This window comes from Heptranchias perlo, assembly GCF_035084215.1.
Source record: "Heptranchias perlo isolate sHepPer1 chromosome 15 unlocalized genomic scaffold, sHepPer1.hap1 SUPER_15_unloc_1, whole genome shotgun sequence".
In the NCBI taxonomy this organism is placed as follows: Eukaryota; Metazoa; Chordata; class Chondrichthyes; order Hexanchiformes; family Hexanchidae; genus Heptranchias; species Heptranchias perlo.
This window is the reverse complement of record NW_027138214.1, coordinates 428,544-436,010: the sequence shown is the minus strand read 5'-3', so window position 1 is coordinate 436,010 and position 7,467 is coordinate 428,544. Positions and strand designations below refer to the sequence as shown.

The 7,467-nt window shown below is 45.1% G+C and overlaps 1 non-coding gene across 1 annotated transcript; it reads right to left on the bottom strand.

The window, feature by feature from the left end:
• Window positions 1–3,545: 3,545 nt before the first annotated feature.
• Window positions 3,546–3,617, bottom strand: trnae-uuc (transfer RNA glutamic acid (anticodon UUC)). Its single transcript has one exon. It is a non-coding gene; the product is annotated as a tRNA-Glu (tRNA).
• Between the last annotated feature and the right edge of the window lie 3,850 nt (window positions 3,618–7,467).

Here is a 7,467-nt window from a genome sequence, read left to right as displayed (position 1 = left end):
GAGCTGTGATGTGTGCGGTTATTGCATTGGTCAGCAGGAAATGAAGTAACAGGTTGCCCAGCAACAAACTGTGGGATGGATGTAGGGGCCATGAATCTGGCAACTGGTCCCATTGGGTGATCACCATGGAAACTTCCGTAAGAACATCTCCCACAACTGTTCCCAGGTCTTGCAGGTAATCCAAGCTGCGTTGATCATGGCCGCCTCCTCCAGCCAGGCCTGCTGCCCTGCTGTGCCCTGGGGAATCTGCCCTGGAGTGGAAAATGGGGCAATGCTCCTCCTTCTGTAACTATTGTGCCAGTCACAGGTCACCTCACTCAACATTTGGTCCCCAAAAACTTTGGGAGAAGCTCAAATATGCATTAAAATATTTACAACCTTTTAAAGACTGACATACTTTTTGCCGCCACAGGCAGCCACTTCCCTTTAAGTTGCTGCATCCCCTTATAGCTCCCCATCATTCCTTGTCATCGACCCTTTAAGACCTCTGACAAGTGATTTCCTTTCTCCCTCTGGTGATCACCCAGTGCCAGGCTCTAGCTCGCTGGGACCCACCACCTTGATTAAAATGAGACCGACTCTGGAAGTCCCAGTGAGACCAGCGCTCATCCAACTGGTCAAATCCTAGTCCAGTTTCAGCCACCTCTCACCGGGCCTGTTATTGGCCTGAAATTCAGCCCCAATAATTACAATAACAAGACCAAAACACGACGATTTGAACCAACCACGCCAAACGTTTCACTCCCACATCTGGTCATTGTGTCAGGTAAATTTAAAGAGTATTTTTCAATCTATATATGTCAAGTTACATCGAAACTACAGCAGAGAAACAGGCCATTCGGCCCAATGGGTCTATGCCAGTGTTTATGCTCCACACGAGCCTCCTCCCTCCCGACTTCCTCTAACCCTATCAGGATATACTTCTATTCCTTTGAGCACTAGTTTTGGAGTCTCACAAAAGAGTAAACATTTTCTCTACATCTACCCTATCAAACCCTTTCATTATCTTAAAGACCTCTATCAGGTCACCCCTCAGCCTTCTCTTTTCTCGAGGAAAGAGCCCCAGCCTGTTCGGCCTTTCCTGATAGGTATATCCTCTCAGTTCCGGTATCATTCTTGTGAATCTTTTTTGCACCTTCTTCAATCCTTCTATATCCTTTCTATAAAATGGAGACTAGAACTGTGCACAATACTCCAAGTGTGGTCTAACAAGTTTAACATAACTTCTCTGCTTTTCAATTCTTTTCCCTCTAGAAATGAACTCCAGTGCCTGGTTTACCTTTTTCATGGCCTTATTAACCTGTGTCGCTATTTTTAGTGATTTGTGTATCTGTACCCCCAGATCCCTCTGCTCCTCTACCCCATTTAGACTCTTATTATCCAAGCAGTATGTGGCCTCCTTATTCTTCCTACCAAAATGTACCACCTCACACTTATCTATATTGAAGTTCATTTGCCAATCACGCGCCCATTCTGCAAGTTTATTAATGTCCTCTTGCATTTTGATGGATTCTTCCTGTAGTAGGTACAGCACAGGATGAGGTCATTCAGCCCATCGTGCCTGTTCCGGCTCTTTGAAAGAGCTGTCCAATTAGACTCTGTCTATGACTCTGCCACTCTGTCTCTCTCTTTCTATATCTCTCTCACTCTCTTCCTCCTTCACTGTACCTCTCTCTCTCTCTGTGCCTATCTCTCTCTCTCTCTGTCTCTGTCTGTGTCTCTCTATTTTTATCTCCATCTCTGTATCTCTTTCTCTGCCCTTCCCTCTGTCTCTCTCGGTGAGTCTCCCTCTCTCTGTGTATGACTCTCTGTCTCTTTCTCTGCGTGTCACTTTCTCTGTCTATCTCTCTATCAGTGTCTCTCACTCTGTCCCTTGCTCTGCGTCTCTTTCTCTCTCTCCCTCTCTGTTTCTTTCTCGTTTTCTCTTTGTGTGTGTGTCTCTCTGTGTGTATGTCTTTCGCTCTGTGTGTGTGTCTCTCTCTGTCCGTCTCTCTCTCGATTTCCCTCTCGCTCTTGCTCTGTGTCTCTCTCGCTCTCTCTGTCTCCCTCTTTTCTTCTCTCTGTCTGACTCTCTTTGTCTCTCTCTCTCTGTCTCTCTCTGTCTCTGTGCCTCTCTCTCTTGCTCTCTCTCTCTCCGTCACTCTGCCTCTGTCTCGCTCACTGTGCCTCTTTCTTTCTCACCATCTCTCTCTCTCTGTCTCTCTCTGGTTCGATCTCTCTCTGTCTCTCTCTCTCTCTCTCTTTGCCTGTCTCTCTCCCTCTGTTTCTACCCCCTGAGTCAATCTCTCTGTCTCTCTCTCTCTGTCTCTCTGTCGACAATGACAGAATTGTTACAGCACAGTAATTATATTCCCTTCAATTATTTATCCAATTCCTTTTTGAAAGCCACAATTTAATCTGCTTCCATCACCCTTTAAGGCAGTGCATTCCAGATCACAATTACTGGCTGCATAAAAACCCTTTCCCTCATGTCCCCTTTGGTTCTTTGGCCAATCACCTTAAATCTGTGTCCTTTTGTTCACGACCCTTCGGCCAATGGGAACAATTTCTCTTTATTTACTTTATCTAAACCCATCATGATTTTGAACACCTCCATCAAATCTCCTCTTTACCTTCTCTGCTCTAAGGAGAACAACACCAGCTCCTCCAATCTATCCACGAAAGTGAAGTCCCTCATCCCTGGAACCAATCTAGTGAATATTTTCTGCATCCTCTCCGAGGCCTTGACATCCTTCCTAAAGTGTGGTGGGCAGAATTGTGTGGTGGCCAGCTGACGCCTAACCAGTGATTTATAAAGGTTTAGCATAAGTTCCTTGCTTTTGAACTCTATGCCTCTATTTATAAAGTCAACGACTCCGAATATTTTTTTTTTACAATCTGTTCAACTTGTCCTGCCACCTTCAAAGATTTGTGTACGTACACCCCCAGGTCTCTCTGTTCCTGCACCCCCTCTAAAATTGAACCATTTAATTTAAAGAGCTGGCACAGGCACGATGGGCCGAATGGCCTCCTGTGATTCTATGATTCTATGTTTTTGATAACATCTCTATGAAGCGCTTTGGGACATCCCCCAGAAGTGGGAGTGAGCAGTTCACTTTCTCCCTTCACACTTCCATCTGACCTGGGCTGGACTCAGTAGATGTTTTCCTGGTGTAATGGTTCTCATGTTGGCCTCACACGCGAAAAATCCCCGGGTCAGAAACAATTTGCTGGAACTTGCTCCTCACAAACTTCCAGGCGCGAGCTTTCTCTCGGATAAATTGGGCTGCAATCCTTTCACATTCAACAACGGCTGCACCAGATTCCTGGTCTCAGAACCACTGAGTACTTTTCAGCAGACTCCGAAAATAAAGTGCGTAAAATGAGAAGGGATGAAAGTCAGAAAAGTTAGCGTAGATTCGACAGTCACTCGGCAAACTTGTTAGCATTTCGTTCAGGGCGAAACAGAAAGTTGTGGGTTTATGAATGGGAACTAAAAGAATCATTCGGCGTGTCAGAGACTTGAATTATTTTGTGTAATTAGTGAACTGTTTTGTAAAAACAAATTCCCTGATCGAGAATCGAACCCGGGCCGCGGTGTTGAAAGCACCGAATCCTAACCACTAGACCACCAGGGAACACTGCAACAGAGTTTTGCCATAATTATATATATATTAGGCTGCAGCCGTGTTAGGTAAATATATATTTCTGATTTGTGAGGTGTAAATGCATTTCACGACTGCTGCTTACAAATGTATTTCCATGTATCTCTATTATTTATTCATTTATTGGGGTGTATATATTGTAAATGTATTTTCTGGATATTTATTTCTCTATGTCTTATTTTTCAATTACACACAAATACATAACACAGATACACACAGGTATAATGACAACCACCACACAGTTATACCCAAATGCATTTATAAGTGTCACAGATGCAACATGTATATTTATAACAAGATATATCATATTATAAAAATAATCCAAATAAATTTATAAATGACACATATGATATAAACACTCACATTATAAAGAAGCATGACATCCATTTATACACACCCATAGTTTATATTTTCACACCGTCCCGTTCGCAGTCCTGAACAAAGTCCACACACCGAAAGTCTCATCGTTTTTTCAGATGCTGCCAGTCCTGTTATGCATTTTGAGCAGTTCTTTTCCTGTGATGTGACGATTCTGGGTGCCGGGTGTGTGTAATTGGATTTGCTGCAGTCATGCTGCCGCGGACAGGTGACGGCTGCTTCTGAGGCTGCCTGACACCTGGTGGGAGAGGGCGGGGATTTGGTCATCTGTAAAAGATGAAACGGTGTATGAGAAACTTTCATAAAGGTAAACATCCACCTCTCTGTCATCAGAGCTCGTGGCGCAACGGTAGCGCAGAAAGCTGCGTGTTCAAATCACGTCTGGATCAGAGATGTTTTTAGCGCTGGTTGAAATCTGAATAATTCCGGAATTCATATCGCATGCCCTTTTTCACAATGGACAGAACCCTGATCTGAATTCTGGCTCACTCGTCCCCCAGTGTCAGGGAGAGAAGCGTCTGATTCCTTCATTTATTTATTGTAAGAAACATACACAAACACACTTATTAATTCAAAATCAGCCTGCAGCTCCACACGCACAGAGATAGACACAGCCAGAGAGACAGGCGGTATCGGCAAACACCGGGTAATAGACGAGGCCATTCGGCCCTCCGCTTGCTTGACTGTCAGTGCAAGAGACGAGTGTGTAAGTGCCGCGTCGTGTGCAAGGGACAAAACTTCAAATGGAGCAAGAAGGTGTTTGGGGTTCAGATACACAAACCTCTCTGATGAGCCTGAGATTTTGTCAGAGGTTGCTGCCTCCCCTGCGTCTCTTGCCCTCTTACGAGGCACTTGCTCCGGTTTCAATTCACAAACTGGGTGAGTTGGTGATCGGGTGTCGGAGACCAGGTTGGTGATCTCAGTCGGAGACTCAGCGGCCACGGGTGAGACAGAGAAAAAAAAATCAATCCGGGCCCGGCCCCAATCTGCGGATGTGGAAGAAAACAAGGGAGAGTGGGTGCGAACAAAGCTGGCCACAGTCACAGAATCATAATGGCTACTTCCTGGTTCATGTGGAAAACGAACCGGACGAGAATGATCTGATTCATAAAGTTAGGGGAGCGAAATTAGGGAGCTCCTTCGGAACGTTAATTACTTGAAAATGAAGACTTTTTCCTGTGTGGTTTTTGATGAATGAAATGTTTGTAAAAAGGCATCCGTGGGGAAGGATTGAGAGCTTTTAGGACTAGAGGGGAAATGAGGAGATTTTTTTTTCACACAGAGGTTTATTACGATCTGGTAGCCACTCCCTGACAGGGTGGTGGAAGCAGCTTCCATGGGAACTTTCAAAAGGCAATTGGACAGGTCCTTGAAGAGGACTGATTCGCAAGGTTACGGGGAAAAGGCCGGGTTGCTTGGACTGAATTGGACAGCTCTTTCAAAGAGTCGGCTGGTCAACACGGCCGAATGGCCTCCTTCTGTGCTGTAATATTCTATGATTCTATTCCATGATTTTAGTGTGGGACAGGAGAGATTTTGACGAAAGAGAGGTAAAACTGTCCCAATCAGAGCAGAGTGTGGTAACTGGTCAGTTCCCCTCTGTCCAGTATAAGTCACCAGCGGTTTTTTGTGGTGTCGTGGTTACCAGTTCGCTTTACACGCGAATGGCCCTGCTTTCGATCCTGGGCGGACAATTTATTTTGCAATTGCTGTTTACATTCTATATTAATGACTTAGATAAGGGGACCGAGAGCAACGTATCCAAATTTGCTGATGATACAAAGGAAAGTGGGAAATCAAGCCGTGAGGAGGACGCAAAGGGAGGTGGACAGGTTAAGTGATTCGGTAAGAAGGTGGCAGTTGTTGTATAAGGTGGGAAAATGTGAAATTGTCCACTTTGGTAGGAAGAATAGAAAAGCAGAATATTTTTTGAAAGGTGAGAGTCCAATAAATGTTGGTATTCAGAGGGAGTTGGGTGTACTTGTAAACGAATCACAGAAAGTTAACAAGCAGGTACAGCAAGCAATTAGGAAGAAAAATGGTATGTTGGCCTTTATTGCAAGGAGGTTGGAGTACAAGAGTAAGGAAGTCTTGCTGCAATTAAATAGGGCTTTGGTGAGAACACACCTGGAGTACTTTGATGTAGTGTACATGGATTTTAGCAAGGCTTTTGACAAGGTCCCACATGGCAGACTGGTCAAAAAAGATATGATTGCACTAGAGAGGGTACAGAGGAGATTTACGAGGAGGTTGCCAGGGCTGTAGAATTTTGGCTGTGAGGAAAGATTGGACAGGCTGGGGTTGTTTTCTTTGGAACAGAGGAGGCTGAGGGGTGATTAATGAGTGTACAAAATTATGAGGGGCCTGGATAGAGTGGGCAGGAAGGACCTATTTACCTTAGCAGAGGGGTCAATAACCAGGGGGCATAGATTTAAAGTGATTGGTAGAAGGATTACAGGGGACATGAGGAGGACTTTTTTCAGCCAGAGAGTGGTGGGAGTCTGGAACTCACTGCCTGAAAGGCTGGTAGAGGCAGAATCCCTCGTTACATTTAAAGAATACTTGGTTGTGCACCTGAATTGCCGTAACCGACAAGTCTACGGACCAAGTGCTGGAAAGTGGGATTAGGCTGGTGGCGCATTTTCGGCCGGCGCGGAGGCGATGGGCGTAATGGCCTCGTTCTGTGCCGTAAATTTGCTATGATTCTACAAAATTGGCATTTGTTTTTTGCAACAACAAATTCCCTGAAACGGAATCGAACCCGGTTCGGGGCGGTGAGAGCGTCCACCAGGGAAAGCATGAGAGATTTCGAAATATGTCTGGGAGTGTTTGAATTCGGCACAAATAATATTTCTGGTTTCTTGACTCTGTTAGTTGCAAATGTATTTACATTTATCTGTGTTATGTATTTATTTATTGGGGTGTTTATATTGTAAAGCTACTTTTGGCGCTGATAAGAGTCTGTATAATTCCGCAATTAATGTTTTATTTGCGTTTGCACAATAACAAGTCTGTCTCACTGGTCCCAGTGTCAGGGAGGGAAGCGTCTGATGCCCTCTTTTATTTAATGTTACAAACAGAAGACAAACACTCGTATTCGTTCAAAATCAACCTGCAGGTGGACACACACACAAAGAAAAAGACGTTTTGTTGGGATTGCTGCACATGGACACCCAGGGATGAATTTACTGCAATGACAGATAAGAGTGGCTCGGCCTTTCAGGCCCAGCTAGCTCAGTCGGTCGAAAATGAGATTCTTAATCTCAGAATCGTGGGTTCGATCCCCACGTTTGGCGAATTCTGTTTTCAACTTTTCATGTTGCTTTCAGGGGTGAACCCCACCTCTGACCTCCACCACCCCCGTGCAGAGTCACCGCGCACATTGAGGCCGCGCCCGGGCTGATTTCTCTCTCTCTCACCCGGGACCGCTGAGCCTGCTGTGCCG